The following is a 19,111-nucleotide window of genomic DNA, read 5'->3' as shown; positions in this document are numbered from 1 at the left end:
ACATCAAATTATCTGTTCTTGAACATTTTTTTTAATTGTCATCAAAATCATCTGGGCCTGTTTACTTTTTTTTTTTTTTTTTTTGAGACAGAGTCTTGCTCTGTCGCCCAGGCTGGAGTGCAGTGGCATGATCTCAGCTCACTGCAATCTCCACCTCCTGGGTTCAAGCGATTCTCCTGCCTCAGCCTCCCGAGTAGCTGGGATTACAAGCATGCACCACCACACCTGACTAATTGTGTGTGTTTTTAGTAGAGACAGGGTTTCACCGTGTTGGTCAGGCCAGTCTCGAACTCCTGACCTCGTGATCTGCCTGCCTCGGCCTCCCAAAGTGCTGGGATTATAGGCGTGAGCCACTGCATCCAGCCCTGTTTACTTTTTAAAACAGAAAACTTTGACTTTTCATTAAACATCTATATTAATTAAAATTTAATCAGGTTTTCTACTTCCTTTTGCATCCTTAATAGTTTATATTTTTCTTTTAAAAAAATAGTAATTTCCCCTAAATTTTCAAACTTACTGACACAAACTTGTTCATAGATATTTTCTTGTTTATAAGATAATATTGTAATTATGGATATGTCCCTATTTGTTCCTAATAGCATAATGGTTAAGAGCACAGGTTCTGGAGTCAGACTGTCTGAAGTCAAAGTCTGGCCATACTATTTACCAATGTTGTGGCCTTGACAAAATTACCTAACTATGCTTCATTTTATAATAATAGTTCAGCTTAGTTTTAAACACAAATCAGTAGTTATTGTTCCTCGTCAGTAAATGGAAGCTCTTGTTCCTTTGCCTTCTGGCATATGTTGTTGCTGAGGTAAAGTCTGCTGCTAGTCTAATGTCTACTCCTTTGTGAGAAACTTCTCTCATTGATAGCTGTTAAGATTAATTCCTTATCCTTCATACTCTGCAGTTTCACCATCATGTGTGTACTTATGAATTTATTTTTATTCATTCTCACTGGTACTCAGAGCACAATTTCAATCCAAAGACTCATGTCCTTCCTCAATTTCAGTACATTTCTCTATGATCATCTTTTAGAATGCTGATTCTTGGCCAGGCATGGTAGCTCACACCTGGATCATGCCACTGCACTCTAGTCTGAGCAACAGAGTAAAACTGTCTCAAAAAAAAAAAAAGGAAAGAGAGAGGCAGGCAGGTAGGCAGGGAGGGAAAGAGAGAAAGAAAAGAAAGAGAGAGAGACAGAGAAAGAGAGAGAAAGAAAGAAAGAAAGAAAGAAAGAAAGAAAGAAAGAAAGAAAGAAAGAAAGAAAGAAAAGAGCAAAGAGAAAAAGAAAGAAAGAAAGGGAGAGAAAGAGAGAAAGAAAGAAAGAAAGAAAGAAGAAAAGAAAGAGAAAGAAAGGAAGGAAAGGAAAGGAAAGGAAAGGAAAGGAAAGGAAAGGAAAGGAAAGAAAGGAAGAAAGGAAGGAAGGGAAGAAAGATTGATTCTTCACCATTCCATTCCCTCTATTTTATTCTTCTGGAATTCCTATTAAAGAATATTCTAGTCTTTTAGTCTGTTCTCCATTTTTCTTAGCTTTTCTTTTCTGCACCCCTCCCCCACCTCAATGTTTTTCATTTTTACCAGAATTGTTTCATAATTTCTTGCCCTTTTAAACAAAATCATTCTTTAATCTATCTCACTGAGCATTCTAAACATATTTATGTTAATGTCTTCTTCAGACTACTCCATGGGACAGACTTATGTTTGGATTGTTGCTTTCTTAACTGTGTTACCGAACTTTTTACTTATTTTGGAAATCTGGTTTGCAGATTCCCTTTGAATGAGTGGATATCTGCACCCCTCCCCTCTCTCTCCCTCTGTCTTATTATTATGTATCTTGTAAAGAGGGTGTGCATCCAAGTGTTACACATTAGAATTTATAAAATAAATTCATGGCAGGGTGCGGTGGCTCATGTCTATAATCCCAGCACTTTGGGAGGCCAAGGCAGGAGGATCACTTGAGGTCAGGAATTCGACACCAGCCTGATCAATATGGTGAAACCCCATCTCTACTAAAAATACAAAAATTAGCTGGGCCTGGTGGTGTGCACCTGTAATTTCAGCTACTCAGGAGGGTGAGATGGAAGAATTGCCCAAACTGGGAGGCGGAGGTTGCAGTGAGCCGAAATCGCGCCACTGCACTCCAGCCTGGGCGACAGAGCAAGACTCCATCTCAAAACATAAAATACAGGCCGGGTGCGGTAGCTCACGCCTGTAATCCCAGCACTTTGGGAGGCCGAGGCGGGCGGATCATGAGGTCAGGAGATCGAGATCATCCTAGCTAACACGGTGAAACCCTGTCTCTACTAAAAATACAAAAAATTAGCCAGGCGTGGTGGCAGGCGCCTGTAGTCCCAGCTACTTGGCAGGTGGAGGCAGGAGAATGGTGTGAACTCCAGGGGGCGGAGCCTGCAGTGAGCCGAGATTGCGCCACTGCACTCCAGCCTGGGCGATAGCGAGACTCTGTCTCAAAAAAGAAAAAAAGAAAAAAGAAAAGAAAAGAAAATACAGAATAAAATAAATTTATACCAACAGAAATACTTTTTAACAGGTTATATTATTAGATCTCTACAAATTTTTATGCCAAAAAGAAGTATTTTATTACATAAGAAAAAGTGTGAACACCACTATAGTCCACTCAAATCTAGAGCCCCAGAGAACACAAACGTTCCTGCAAGAACTCTAAGAATGCTCTAGTTAGTGCTTTAGGCACATTCCAGCTACCAGGAAAAGTGGAAGGTTTCTCCCACCTGGTCTCACTACCTCCTGGAGCAGAGGGCATGCCAACATGGAGCTGATGTGGTTCTGCACTAAACAAGGTCCAACACTAGAAGCCAGAGATTTCTATGATGCCAATCTCATGCTTGTTCTCATTTATGAGCCTAGCATTCCCTCACTTTCAAGTTTGTCTTTAAGGACTATGCTTTCTTGGCTCTGAGTCCAATTAGACTTATTCTCATTCTGTCTTGACTCTATCTTTCAGCTATCAATCTTCCACCTTAACCTAGACAGGCAAAGGGCATGCTCACAGCTAACACATGCTCCAATCCAGCTCATTCCACACACCAGGATTTGAGACCAAAGCCCCATACCAACAAACTGGGTACTCTTCCCCAAACTGTTTCCTCTGCTCTTCTCTCTTTAGAACCTATAGTAGAAATTGTGAAATAATAATAGTTGGATGTTAGGGATTTAGGGTCAAATGTTCTGTTTTTCTTTCCTTCTATCCAACAGAAGTCTTAGTACTAATCATAAATATTTACCCTGAAAGTAGTAGCAAAATTAACCCACAATTCCCTGCCTTGTCACTTTCTCCATCAGACACATAGCAGAGCCCCTGAGGTTCATCCACACCCTTTCCAAATCTTAAAGATTTGGAGTCCCCCTACCCCATGCTGCAGGGTCTTGGCAGGGCCACCACAGTGAAGGGATCACAGACAGTTTCCAGGGCACCATGCCATTCAGTTTCTCATTCTCAGATCATGGGGTTACAGGGCATCTCCAGCCCTTTTCCAATGTCCTCAATTATTCATCCCATGAACATAACTAAATAAGTTACTTTTGCAAAATTATCTGGGTTTTTTGTTAACATTATCCCATGATGGTCGTCATTCCCTGGTCTTTCTCTGGACTCCAGCAATCCTCTTTTTCCTGGAGTACCCACAAGGAATACATACTTCTGTAACCACATTACCAAAAACTTCCTACATTCTCAAAAATGTTAAAATTTGGGGGAGACTACAGTGTCCCCAAAGACTGCTCCTGCTTCACTAACTTTATCTTACACTGAAACCAAAAACATACTGCAGAACCACACCAACCACAATCAAGCAAGCCCAAGGTATAGAAAGTGGTCCAAGACATGGTCTCTGAGAAGCAACTTATTTAGCCTCTCTGAACCCCAAACTCATTGTCCATAAACAGGGGTGATGACATCTGCCTCTTTGTGGTCATTGTGAGGATTAAGTGAAATGATTAATATAAGGTGCTTAGTAGTGAGGCTAAAGCTGAGAAGGTACTCAGAAAATGGTATTAGTTTCATTGTATCCACAATTTGAGGTCCTTTCCCCATATAGTAGAGACGGAACAGTTCTTAAAGAAGAGTTACCTGTTTGTGGTGGAGAGAACATTTAGCCAGCCAGTACTGAGCACTTCTATTCCAATGTGAGTGGGACTATGCAAACCTATCCACAAAGTCCGAGGAAACTGAGAGACCAAAGAAAGAGACTCACATATCCAGTTTCTCAGGGAAAAAAAAAAAAAATACACATTTAATGGGGACTTATGAACAGAAGCTATGTCTCTGTCTTAGGGGGTGGTGAGACAAAATGGTGCATCCCTGGTCATTATCCATCAGACCCAGAGCTCTTACAGGATAGGGAAGGAATGTGCAGGACAGCTGCTCAAAGGCAGGATTTATATTAAGTACAATAACATCAAGGTCGTTTTGACCTAAGGGCAAGATTTACAGTAAGAACATGAACAATAGATAAACTGGAAATCTTGGAGGCCTTCCCAGATCTGGAGTCAGTCAGAAGTCAACGTGGTAGATTAGCATCCAAGATGGAGTTTCTTTACCCTCCACAACTTCCTATAGGCCAATCACCCCTGGAAGCACTCTGTGTAAGGTTATTATTCCCCACCTTATTGACGATGTCATGGAGGCATAGAGTGACTAACAAAACACCACCCACCTAGACACTGCAGAGACAAGTCAAGGTGAAAAGGATGGGATGCAGACGTCCGAGTAAATAGAACTATGTGCAAAACATTTAAAAAGTGCAGATATATAAGGCACTGAGGTTCCTTGTGGGGAAGAGAGGGATCAGGTGTGGGAAGTGGCCCAAATTCTATGGGACTGATACAGGAGATTTAGATATTTGGGATAAAACTTAAGCATTGCGAGAACATATGTAGACGTGAACAGGCAGCTGGGAACATGTACACGGGCATTCATATAGGTACAATCTGATCCAAGCTTAAATGATGGACCAAGAGTTTAGTTTTGAGTAATTCTGGACTAAATTTATTGTAACTGTAAGAGATAAGGGATAATTTTACCATATTTAGACTGGAAAAAAAAGCAAGTTTTTTTCAGATCATCTAAAATGTTTACAATATAATCAGTTATGGAAAATTTATGAGGTTATCTATGAGTATTCTAGAAAGATCTCTAGAAATTGTGTTCCTGAACTTCAAGAGTTACTTCCTAAATTTTCTTTCCTTCCTATAATGCAAAGGAGCCATTGATATCATTTAAAATTGTGGGTTTTTTCTCTGTACGATTTGAATGCTGGCTTCAAGCTAAATCTCCATCTCTTTTCCCACTACCCAATTCAGTCCCTTGTAAGCTAAATACCATCATACCAAGGGCAAAGCCAAATCAACAATAATAGAACAGGGCAGACTCAGGGGGCTGAGTTGAAACTGGCCTTGACAGGTGATTGTGATGGGAAGAAGTCCATTCCAGGAAGCAGAGCAGTATCCAAAGTGCCAGGCAATAGACAACAGTTGTAGCCCAGTAGGGCTGTCAGCGTAATCACCATTCGCGTTCTTCCTGACTGCTGCACAGACAAAATCAATTCACTGAGACTGAGGCATTGTAGCAGAGAAAGAGTTTAATTGATATGAGGCCAGCCACACACAAGACAGAGTTACCACTCAAATCACAAATCAGTCTTCCCGAAGGCTTGGAGGTTAGAGTTTTTATGGACAATGTGGTGGGAAGGGGGCTAGGGAATGTGTGCTGCTGATTGGTTAGGGAATGAAGTCATAGGAGTGTGGAAAATGTCCTTGTCCACTGAGTCCTCACCACTGGGCTAGGTTACGGGACTGGTTGAGTCATGAGTTACATGTCCAGGCAAGGTCAGTCAGTTGCCAAAAAGTCTAAAAAAGTCTCAAAAGACCAGTCTTAGATTCTACAATGATGTTATCCATAGGAGCAATTGGAGAAGTCACTAATCTTGTGACCTCTGGCCTCATGACTCCTGAGCAGTAAAGGATTATAGATACTACATCTATATCTTAGCAGAATTCAGACACCTCTCATAAACCTAACCTTGTGGCCTCTCATTAGTTTTCCAAAGACATTTTAGTTTTGGGAAGGGCTATTATCATCCTTGCTTTAAGGATAAACTATAAACTAAATTCCTCCCAAAGTTAGTTTGGCATGTGCCCCGGAATGACTGAGGATAGCTTAGCAGTCAGAAGCAAGATGGAGTCAACCATGTCAGATTTCTGTGATATAATTTTGCAAAGGCGGTTTCATCAGCATCAGGATGCCTCACCAGAGAGACCTGACATGGAGGCTAGGTGCCCCGAAAGGAGATAGAGCAGAGTTACAGGGGACTCAGGAGGGGGTGGCACTTGGCAATCTGGACAGGCATTGAGCATAAGAAAAGTCTGTCTTCACACAGCACAAAAGTGCAATGTCTTAGAGTAAAGGCTGCATTCTCATCTCAGCAAGGGGCTCCCTACTGAAAAGCAGTCATGATTAAAAAGGTATTCAACTTTTTTGAGCCTCAGTTTATCCAATGAAAAGTGGAGATATCAATAATATCTACTTTATAGCATATCTGTGAAGATTAAATAGGATGACATATGCAAAGTGCAGTGCCCAGCACATAGTAAGTACTTCATAAATGTTAACTACTGTCTTTATCATTATCATTGTTATTTTAAATCAGAGCTTGTGTCACCTGCCTGTGCCCAGTAAAAGGCTCCAGGCACTAGAAAGGAAACTGGCAGGATCAAGAAAGGACCTGCTGTGGAGAAAGTATGGCCCTGGGTGACCTTGGTGAGGAGTCAGGCACATGAGAACAAGATGGAACACAAATTCAGGGACTGGATGAGAAACAAGGGCAGAGTCTCAGAAGGTCAGTTTTCAGACCTGGGGTGCAAAGTCTAAGTCAGACCCAACCCAGCAGAAACAGTGACTTGACTCTAAGCCTCAGGGTCTGGGGTGGAGCTCCTTAATGTCTCTAAGGTGGGGTTTAGTCCTAGAGACTAAGACAGGGCTGGGCTTGCAGGGGGTGGGGAACAGCTAGAGAAGACAATAGAGGGGAGAGATCAAAGCTCTGGGGGATCCTGAGCAAGACACGTACACTGTCTCGGCTGCTGCTGCCTCTTCTGCACAATGCACTCATTGTGCAACTGGACTCGATTATCCATGATTGATGGAACAATGGGTGTTCATTGTTTTTTCCCCCGGGGACATGTGTCACAGGATTGCAGATCAAGTTTTACAATAATGAAGCAACCTTGAAAATGTGGTTACACCAGACCTCTGCTCTCCAAAAAAATGTTATGTCTTGCAAACATGAAACATTCATGAGTGGACATCAGAAATTCATTTTAAAGTGTGTGTTTACTTGACTCCATGCCCGTAAGAAAGCCTGCAACTTGCTTACAGTGAAAGGGTTTGAGGAGTTCCAAGGACACTGAGCATTTCTCCTAGAAAGGCCTGTGTCTTTAAAAGAAGTCTGTGTAAACAGCCCCAGGCAAAGGCTCCAGAATCACAAGGCTTTCCTCATGAAGTGTCAGCCTGGTTGTGTCAAGTCCCCAAGAAAGACTTCAGCATAATTTTCTCTGGCATGATGCTTTTACATTCCAGTGCCAAAGATAGCCTTGGGTTTACGCTTAGGAGAGAGCATGCAACTGGTTTAGGGCCCAAGAAGAACACTCCCTTACACCTTTTAATGTTTTACAATTCCCCAGAACAAATATATAGTGGTTTTCTGGCTTTTTAGCAAGAAACCTGGTGCCCACTAAGCTATCTTGGCACAGCCTTTGAAAATTTTTAAGATGAGTTGAAGTCAAGGAAAAACTGATCTGGGTAATTACAAGACACAAAAAACAAAAGATCACTTACCAAAATGACTTGAAACCCTTTAAGGAAACCATTGTAAATTGTGCTTTGGGGAGAACAAAACAATAAAATATTATAGCAAGTGAATGCTTTATTGCATTAAAAGCAGTCTCAGAGTCATGGACTTTCCCAATTCTACCTCAATAATTTCTTATAATCTTTATTATTTTTAGCTTAACAAAAGCCCTGAGAAGCCAGTCTTCAAAACAGTGATCCTCGTTACAGTGTAGGGGCAGTGACATAATGCAACAAGTTAAAATGGGACCCAATACAAAATCCAATGACAGCCCTCTCTTTGATGTATACTGTGTATACATACACACACACACACACACACACACACACACACACACACGACACAACTTCCCCTACTTTCTCCATTGAGCTGAGTACATTGGTTTGGCTAACAGAGGCAAGTTTTTGAGCAGGAAGGGAGTGTGTGGTCTTTGTGGAGCCCAGGAAGAGGCTATCACGTGGCAAGAGAGACAAGCAAGCGGGCTTTGCCAGGAACCAGAGAACACATTCCCATACTCTATCAGGAAAGGGAGACACATACAAAAGGCTGTCAGCCCCACCCACTGTGAGGACCCCATCCAGGGAACTTGCAAAAATCAACCTTTAGATCCAACATTGCCCTGAGTCACCATTGGCTTTCAATCCACCATTGGGAGGACTAAAGCCAACACAAAATTTAGAAAGGTGAGGCCAAGGTGAATCTCATTTATGACTACTATGGAGAGAAGCCTGCTCGAGTCATAAATATCTTCAGCAAAGTCAGATTGGAAAATCATCAGTAGCAGAAATACTAAACTGGGTTTGGAAGGTTTGCAAGGGGGGCAGTAAAACCAGCATTCGTGAAACTCACTATGAGCCATAGATTGTGCCGGCCCTTCCCATGGCTATATTATTTAATGTTTATTCTATAGGTTTGTTATTTAACCCTGAGTGAGAGACCGGATTGGAGTATTCCATTAGAACAGTACAAAAAAAGAACAGATTTCATCAACGGCAGGCTAACCCCAATCCCTGCTCAGAAAATGCCAACCCAATAAACATTTTGGCACAGTGAAATCATGTGCCAAAATCCCCTCTATGTGGGTTGTAAGGATTCTCCATCTGCCTTTTTGGGGGTCAGAAAACTAAATACAGGAAGTCAGAGCATGCCCAGAGTCGAGGAAGTACTAATACCATCAAACTGAGGAACCAGACTTTCTAGATGAAATTACAACAGTTGCTTACATTCGCATTGTGCAATTTTATTCATTCAATAAATATTTACGGAGCTGGACAGAAAGGAGAGCAAGACATTCTCCCACCCCTCCCAGAGCTAACAGCTTGATGTGAAATGTCACACACAGACAAGAGACAACTGCAATGTTGCGCATGAGGGAAGGAGAGGCTGATAGGAAGGAACCCTGGAGAGTGCCCAACCCAGACTTCCAGGGGGCTCCTGTGAACTTCCAAGAACCTTTCTAGCAGCAGGCATCATTGTCAATTTTACCGATGAGGAAACCAATAATTAGAGAGGCTACGTGCCTTGCCCAAGTCAAATACATACACTTAGAAGGGGAATCCTGATCATATTACACCATACAGCATCTAGGCATGAAATTTTTCACCCCTAAAGCAATAATTTATTGAACAGGACACAGAAGACTGGAAAGGGCTGGAGTTTTCAAAAGTCCCTAACCTAATCTCAGGGACTAGTTTTAGAACTGAAAGAATCTGATTCAACAATTTTAAGTCTCTGTTTTAGTCTTACCTTTTAGCCCCACAAAATTGTGGGTCTGGCTCAAATTCCCTTTGGAGAAACCACTAGGGACTCTACCTCTGTACCCGAGGACCTTTCTATTAATAGAAGCTACAGCTGACCGTTAACATTCATGAAGACTGACATCATGAGAAATTTTGAATGCTCATATTTTCAAATGCCTCTGCAGCAAATAACTCTTTATAAAATGCAGTCTTTTATTCATTGCTTTAAGAAACATTTTATTGCGAGCCTGCTACATAAGCCAGGCAATAAAATATAATCAAACAATTTAAATGACCTCTTTGGAGCAGAAAACAAGACAGCTGGGTTGAGATTAAATACCAAATAGTCAGCTGGGTTCATTCACCAGGGAAGTGACTCATCTCAGTGTATCAGCATCACTACATATGCATTCAAATCCCTGTTTCGGCAAAATTATAAGTACTACAGTTCATGGATTTTAGATCATTGGCACGTAGTTGAGACCACAGTGTTAAATCTATAAATGTCACGAGTTTGTACACTCAATGCTAGAGGCTTGAATTCTAGTGCTGTATAGCTGTGTGACACTGGATTGATCACTTAACCTCTCTGTGCTTTGATTTGCCCATCAGAAAGACTAAAGTAGATGATCTCTAAGATTTCTCCTGGCTCTAAATACTGATTCAACTTTATATAAAGGCAGCTTTGAAGTTGTGAATTTTAATCTTAAGGGTATTTGTTAAGGTATCATCTCAATTCATTTTCATAAAAATATATTTTTTTTATTTTCAGGAAATAGCCTGTTAAACTTTATTATACAATTATAAAATCTAGAAAGCAAGTGCTTATGATTGTGTATGATAGAGAAGCAATAGCTGCAGCAGCCGTAACCAATTGAGCAAATAAACATCACTCTTTCTATAAAACTGAGTAGGCAAAATATATATTTTTATAATCAAAGTGTACTAGGGCTTCATGGAGTGCAAGTTCCTTGATTCTTCAATCTATAGAAACTTAAAAACTATTTTAAAATAGCCTGGCCTTTTGACCATGGTATAATCATATATCTCTCTTACTACTTATAATTGCTTTTAAGTGTGTGAGTGAAATTTAATTCTAGATCATCACTTTCCAAAGTAGTCCCATGATTACTATTGCAGGTTTGCTACTAACAGCTCTATGGTACCTTTCCCAAACTTGCATAATGGTGGTGATAAAACTGCTGCTAATGATTAATATTCACTGGCTGCTCACAATATGTCTACAAAACCATATGTGCAGCTCAAGCCTTCCGGCATCATGGACTCAGAGACAATATGTTTCACATAGCAGGACAGTCAACTACAAATGCTGCAGTCACATTCAAAGGTTACTGTAAAGCATTGGTGGAAGACCAGGCTTTCTGTGAACTAGATGCAGCTCACAGATATGGGCTCTGCAATTTTTTTTTTTACTTCGTTGCCAACATTCACAAAATGAGATATGAAACATTTTTTAAAATCTGGATTTCTTGATTTGAATCAGAAGATATGGCAACAATAACACCATGATTTTACATGCTAACAATTGACCAGAAATGGCTAGCCCCTTAGATGGGCTTCCCCAGCTCCTCACTTTAAAACTTTGACTATTATTAGATGCCTCCTATAAGTGGAATCATCATGCACTATTTGTCCTTCTGTTGGCTTATTTCACTCAGCATAATGTGCTCACAGCTCATTCATGACGTCCACTATTAAAGAATTTTCTTCTTTAAGGCTGGATAGTGTTCCATTGTATGTATAGGCCACATTTCTTTATCCATTTATTTGTTGATGAATGTATTATCATTACTGTGAATAGTACAGCAATGAACATAGGAGTGCTGATCTCTCTTCAAGATGCTGCTTTCAATTCTTTTGAATAAACACCCAAAAATGGGACTGCTGAATTATATGGTAGTTTTATCTTTAATTTTATTAGGAACCTCCGTACTGTTTTCCATAGCAGCTGCACCATTTTGCATTCCCACCAACAATGTAAAAACTGTTTTAAAATAATCTTTTAGGAAGAAATATGAACATCCAGGCCTATGTTAACTCAGAGGAGTGTTCTCTTCACATGTGGTTTATAGCCTGTGCCTGGTACACAGGAGGCTTGCAGAAATGTTTGCTGGACCAAACTGAACAGACTACAATACACAAGAGGGAAATTAGATGCCCATTTTATGATCTTTGGAAACAAAGCTGGAAATCAGCAATTTCTGATCAGATTGCAACCATGGGTATGGGATCCATGGGTTCATTGGCAGCAAAGGAGTGGTAGTGTCTTTTTTTTTTTTTTTTTTTTTTATTATTATTTTTTTTTTTTTTTATACTTCAGGGTTTTAGGGTACATGTGCACAATGTGCAGGTTTGTTACATATGTATCCATGTGCCATGTTGATTTCCTGCACCCATTAACTCATCATTTAGCATTAGATGTATCTCCTAACGCTGTCCCTCCCCCCTCCCCCCACCCCACAACAGTCCCCGGAGTGTGATGTTCCCCTTCCTGTGTCCATGAGTTCTCATTGTTCAATTCCCACCTATGAGTGAGAACATGCAGTGTTTGGTTTTTTGTCCTTGCAATAGTTTACTGAGAATGATGTTTTCCAGTTTCATCCATGCCCCTACAAAGGACACGAACTCATCATTTTTTATGGCTGCATAGTATTCCATGGTGTATATGTGCCACATTTTCTTAATCCAGTCTATCGTTGTTGGACATTTGGGTTGGTTCCAACTCTTTGCTATTGTGAATAGTGCCGCAATAAACATACGTGTGCATGTGTCTTTATAGCAGCATGATTTATAGTCCTTTGGGTATATACCCAGTAATGGGATGGCTGGGTCAAATGGTATTTCTAGTTCGAGATCCCTGAGGAATCGCCACACTGACTTCCACAATGGTTGAACTAGTTTACAGTCCCACCAACAGTGTAAAAGTGTTCCTATTTCTCCACATCCTCTCCAGCACCTGTTGTTTCCTGCTTTTTTAATGATGGCCATTCTAACTGGTGTGAGATGGTATCTCACTGTGGTTTTGATTTGCATTTCTCTGATGGCCAGTGATGATGAGCATTTCTTCATGTGTTTTTTGGCTGCATAAATGTCTTCTTTTGAGAAGCGTCTGTTCATGTCCTCTGCCCACTTTTTGATGGGGTTGTTTGTTTTTTTCTTGTAAATTTGTTTGAGTTCATTGTAGATTCTGGATATTAGCCCTTTGTCAGATGAGTAGGTTGCAAAAATTTTCTCCCATTCTGTAGGTTGCCTGTTCACTCTGATGATAGTTTCTTTTGCTGTGCAGAAGCTCTTTAGTTTAATGAGATCCCATTTGTCGATTTTGGCTTTTGTTGCCATTGCTTTTGGTGTTTTAGACATGAAGTCCTTGCCCACGCCTATGTCCTGAATGGTATTGCCTAGGTTTTCTTGTAGGATTTTAATGGTTTTAGGTCTAACATATAAGTCTTTAATCCATCTTGAATTAATTTTTGTATAAGGTGTAAGGAAGGGATCCAGTTGCAGCTTTCTACATATGGCTAGCCAGTTTTCCCAGCACCATTTATTAAATAGGGAATCCTTTCCCCATTTCTTGTTTTTGTCAGGTTTGTCAAAGATCAGATAGTTGTAGCTATGCGGCATCATTTCTGAGGGCTCTGTTCTGTTCCATTGATCTATGTCTCTGTTGTGGTACCAGTACCATGCTGTTTTGGTTACTGTAGCCTTGTAGTATAGTTTAAAGTCAGGTAGCATGATGCCTCCAGCTTTGTTCTTTTGGCTTAGGATTGACTTGGCGATGCGGGCTCTTTTTTGGTTCCATATGAACTTTAAAGTAGTTTTTTCCAATTCTGTGAAGAAAGTCATTGGTAGCTTGATGGGGATGGCATTGAATCTATAAATTACCTTGGGCAGTATGGCCATTTTCACGATATTGATTCTTCCAACCCATGAGCATGGAATGTTCTTCCATTTGTTTGTATCCTCTTTTATTTCATTGAGCAGTGCTTTGTAGTTCTCCTTGAAGAGGTCCTTCACATCCCTTGTAAGTTGGATTCCTAGGTATTTTATTCTCTTTGAAGCAATTGTGAATGGGAGTTCACTCATGATTTGGCTCTCTGTTTGTCTGTTATTGGTGTACAAGAATGCTTGTGATTTTTGTACATTAATTTTGTATCCTGAGACTTTGCTGAAGTTGCTAATCAGCTTAAGGAGATTTTGGGCTGAGACAATGGGGTTTTCTAGATATACAATCATGTCATCTGCAAACAGGGACAATTTGACTTCCTCTTTTCCTAATTGAATACCCTTTATTTCCTTCTCCTGCCTGATTGCTCTGGCCAGAACTTCCAGCACTATGTTGAATAGCAGCGGTGAGAGAGGGCATCCCTGTCTTGTGCCAGTTTTCAGAGGGAATGCTTCCAGTTTTTGCCCATTCAGTATGATATTGGCTGTGGGTTTGTCGTAGATAGCTCTTATTATTTTGAGATACATCCCATCAATACCTAATTTATTGAGAGTTTTTAGCATGAAGGGTTGTTGAATTTTGTCAAAGGCCTTTTCTGCATCTATTGAGATAATCATGTGGCTTTTGTCTTTGGTTCTGTTTATATGCTGGATTACATTTATTGATTTGCCTATGTTGAACCAGCCTTGCATCCCAGGGATGAAGCCCACTTGATTATGGTGGATAAGCTTTTTGATGTGCTGCTGGATTCGGTTTGCCAGTATTTTATTGAGGATTTTTGCATCAATGTTCATCAAGGATATTGGTCTGAAATTCTCTTTTTTGGTTATGTCTCTGCCAGGTTTTGGTATCAGGACGATGCTGGCTTCATAAAATGTGTTAGGGAGGATTCCCTCTTTTTCTATCAATTGGAATAGTTTCAGAAGGAATGGTACCAGTTCCTCCTTGTACCTCTGGTAGAATTCAGCTGTGAATCCATCAGGTCCTGGACTCTTTTTGGTTGGTAAGCTATTGATTATTGCCACAATTTCAGAAACTGTTATTGGTCTATTCAGAGATTCAACTTCTTCCTGGTTTAGTCTTGGGAGGGTGTATTTGTCGAGGAATTTATCCATTTCTTCTAGATTTTCTAGTTTATTTGCATAGAGGTGTTTGTAGTATTCTCTGATGGTAGATTGTATTTCTGTGGGATCGGTGGTGATATCCCCTTTTTCGTTTTTTATTGCATCTATTTGATTCTTCTCTCTTTTCTTCTTTATTAGTCTTGCTAGCGGTCCATCAATTTTGTTGATCTTTTCAAAAAACCAATTCCTGGATTCATTAATTTTTTGAAGGGTTTTTTGTGTCTCTATTTCCTTCAGTTCTGCTCTGATTTTAGTTATTTCTAGCCTTCTGCTAGCTTTTGAATGTGTTTGCTCTTGCTTTTCTGGTTCTTTTAATTGTGATGTTAGGGTGTCAATTTTGGATCTTTCCTGCTTTCTCTTGTGGGCATTTAGTGCTATAAATTTCCCTCTACACACTGCTTTGAATGTGTCCCAGAGATTCTGGTATGTTGTGTCTTTGTTCTCGTTGGTTTCAAAGAACATCTTTATTTCTGCCTTCATTTCATTATGTACCCAATAGTCATTCAGGAGCAGGTTGTTCAGTTTCCATGTAGTTGAGCGGTTTTGAGTGAGTTTCTTAATCCTGAGTTCTAGTTTGATTGCACTGTGGTCTGAGAGACAGTTTGTTATAATTTCTGTTCTTTTACATTTGCTGAGGAGAGCTTTACTTCCAACTATGTGGTCAATTTTGGAATAGGTGTGGTGTGGTGCTGAAAAAAATGTATATTCTGTTGACTTGGGGTGGAGAGTTCTGTAGATGTCTATTAGGTCCACTATATGTAGAGCTGAGTTCAATTCCTGGATATCCTTGTTAACTTTCTGTCTCGTTGATCTGTCTAATGCTGACAGTGGGGTGTTAAAATCTCCCATTATTATTGTGTGGGAGTTTAAGTCCCTTTGTAGGTCACTGAGGACTTGCTTTATGAATCTGGGTGCTCCTATGTTGGGTGCATATATATTTAGGATAGTTAGCTCTTCTCGTTGAATTGATCCCTTTACCATTATGTAATGGCCTTCTTTGCCTCTTATGATCTTTGTTGGTTTAAAGTCTATTTTATCAGAGACTAGGATTGCAACCCCTGCCTTTTTTTGTTTTCCATTTGCTTGATAGATCTTCCTCCATCCCTTTATTTTGAGTCTATGTGTGTCTCTGCAGGTGAGATGGGTTTCCTGAATACAGCACACTGATGGGTCCTGACTCCTTATCCAGTTTGCCAGTCTGTGTCTTTTGATTGGAGCATTTAGCCCATTTACATTTAACGTTAATATTGTTATGTGTGGATCTGATCCTGTCATTATGATGTTAGTTGGTTATTTTGCTCGTTAGTTGATGCAGTTTCTTCCTAGCCTCGATGGTCTTTACAATTTGGCATGTTTTTGCAGTGGCTGGTACCAGTTGTTCCTTTCCATGTTTAGTGCTTCCTTCAGGAGCTCTTTTAGGGCAGGCCTGGTGGTGACAAAATCACTCAGCGTTTGCTTGTCTGTAAAGTATTTTATTTCTCCTTCACTTATGAAGCTTAGTTTGGCGGGATAGGAAATTCTGGGTTGAAAATTCTTTTCTTTAAGAATGTTGAATATCGGCCCCCACTCTCTTCTGGCTTGTAGAGTTTCTGCTGAGAGATCAGCTGTTAGTCTGATGGGCTTCCCTTTGTGGGTAACCCGACCTTTCTCTCTGGCTGCCCTTAACATTTTTTCCTTCATTTCAACTTTGGTGAATCTGACAATTATGTGTCTTGGAGTTGCCCTTCTCGAGGAGTATCTTTGTGGCGTTCTCTGTATTTCCTGAATCTGAATGCTGGCCTGCCTTGCTAGATTGGGGAAGTTCTCCTGGATAATATCTTGCAGAGTGTTTTCCAACTTGGTTCCATTCTCCCCATCATTTTCAGGTACACCAATCAGACGTAGGTTTGGTCTTTTCACATAGTCCCAAATTTCTTGGAGGCTTTGTTCATTTCTTTTTATTCTTTTTTCTCTAAACTTCCCTTCTCTCTTCATTTCATTCATTTCATCTTCCATCAGCGATACCCTTTCTTCCAGTTGATCGCATCTGCTACTGAGGCTTCTGCAATCTTCGCGTAGTTCTCGAAACTTGGCTTTCAGCTCCATCAGCTCCTTTAAGCCCTTCTCTCCATTGGTTATTCTAGTTATCCATCCTTCTAATTTTTTTTCAAAGTTTTTAACTTCTTTGCTATTGTTTTGAATTTCCTCTCGTAGCTCAGAGTAGTTTGATCGTCTGAAGCCTTCTTCTCTCAACTCATCAAAGTCATCCTCCATCCAGCTTTGTTCTGTTGCTGGTGAGGAACTGCGTTCCTTTGGAGGAGGAGAGGTGCTCTGTTTTTTAGAGTTTCCAGTTTTTCTGCTCTGTTTTTTCCCCATCTTTGTGGTTTTATCTACTTTTTGTCTTTGATGATGGTGATGTACAGATGGGTTTTTGGTGTGGATGTCCTTTCTGTTTGTTAGTTTTCCTTCTACCAGACAGGACCCTCAGCTGCAGGTCTGTTGGAGTTTACTAGAGGTCCACTCCAGACCCTGTTTGGCTGGGTGTCAGCAGCGGTGGCTGCAGAACAGCGGATTTTTGTGAGACCACAAATTCAGCTGTCTGATAGTTCCTCTGAAAATTTTGTCTCAGAGGAGTACCCGGTTGAATGAGGTGTCAGTCTGTCCCTACTGGGGGGGTGCCTCCCAGTTAGGCTGCTCAGGGGTGAGGGACCCACTTTAGGAGGCAGTCTGTCCGTTCTCAGATCTCCAGCTGCGTGCTGGGAGAACCACTACTCTCTTCAAAGCTGTCAGTCAGACAGGGACATTTAAGTCTGTGGAGGTTCTTTGCTGAGTTTTTGTTTGTCTGTGCCCTGCCCCCAGAGGTGGAGCCTACAGAGGCAGGCAGGCCTCCTTGAGCTGTGGTGGGCTCCACCCAGTTCGAGCTTCCTGGTTGCTTTGTTTACCTAAGCAAGCCTGGGCAATGGCGGGCGCCCCTCCCCCAGCCTCGCTGCCGCCTTGCAGCTTGATCTCAGAATCTCAGACTGCTGTGCTAGCAATCAGCGAGACTCCGTGGGCGTAGGACCCTCCGAGCCAGGTGCGGGACACAATCTCCTAGTGTGCCGTTTTCCAGGCCCGTTGGAAAAGCGCAGTATTAGGATGAGACTGACCCGATATTCCAGGTGCCGTCTGTTTCCCCTTTCTTTGACTAGGAAAGGGAACTCCCTGACCCCTTGCGCTTCCCGAGTGAGGCAATGCCTCGCCCTGCTTCGGCTCGCGCACGGTGCGCTTCACCGTCTGTCCTGCACCCACTGTTAGGCACTCCCTAGTGAGATGAAACCGGTACCTCAAGTAGAAATGCAGAAATCACCCGTCTTCTGTGTCGCTGGGGCTGGGAGCTGGAGACCGGAGCTGTTCCTATTCGGCCATCTTGGCTCCACCCTCAGGAGTGGTAGTGTCTTGTTGCCCTTTCCCCCTATCTGACATGCTTGCACTAAAGGGCCTGCATACGACACTCTCAGGACAGGATACTCTCATTAAACTAGTGGCTGCCCCCAAGCCATCCACAGTTCTCCAATCAACACCAGTTTCAGAACCATGTTGGTGGTGATAAGAGCAAAGGAGTTTGAGACTGTATTTATGATCTGCTTCCTACAGCAAGAAGCAGCTGCCATATCATGGAAAACTCAGGGAAGTATTCCGAGCACTGGCCCCTCAGCTACTCAGGTGGTCCACTTGATCCCCAAATTCTACAGGCTTGTTGCCTTTGTGGGCTTACACAGCCTCATGCAAGCAAGCATGAGTGTAACACACACACACGTTGACACACGCTGAGGTGGTACACTTGCAAGAGAGAAACCATGGCACAGAGACAGGCCACATAGATGCTCTGCTCATGTCTTTCCAGCCAAGAAGTTTCGAGAAAAGGGTAACACATTTATTACATACTACGCCAGAAATTTAAGCCTTGGGAAAATCTCCATATTTGCAAGCAACATTGAATAAAGACACAACATCTGTCTGGGGTTGTATTTCCTCATCTGTAAAAAGAGAGGACCAGAGGTTCATAAATATTTTAGTGGAAAATAATGGCAGAATGCTTTTACCCTAAGAAATCCTACTCAGAACCACAATATATAAAACAAACGCCGACTTGTTCTTGTTGAGGGGGGCTGAGTCTTCCTTCCTGTCCCCTTCCCCAACCCCCATACCATAGGGAAAGTCTGAAACTCACTGCACTAAATGAGCTCAAAGCCTTCTTCTGGACCCAGCTTTCTGTGAATTTGTAAGTTAAACTTGTTTGTGTATATTTGTAGCTCATGCTATATAGAATATGATATGGCTAAACAGCAATGCCTTTTGGCTGCTACAGTCAGGTGTTGGCAGGAGGCTTCTTGTGGTGTTCACAGAAAATGTTAGAGCTTTCAGTCTTTTGCTCAACAG

This window comes from Hylobates moloch, unplaced genomic scaffold, assembly GCF_009828535.3.
Source record: "Hylobates moloch isolate HMO894 unplaced genomic scaffold, HMol_V3 SCAFFOLD_13, whole genome shotgun sequence".
Taxonomy (NCBI): Eukaryota; Metazoa; Chordata; class Mammalia; order Primates; family Hylobatidae; genus Hylobates; species Hylobates moloch.
The sequence above is the reverse complement of the archived record's forward strand: the minus strand, read 5'-3'. Positions refer to the sequence as shown.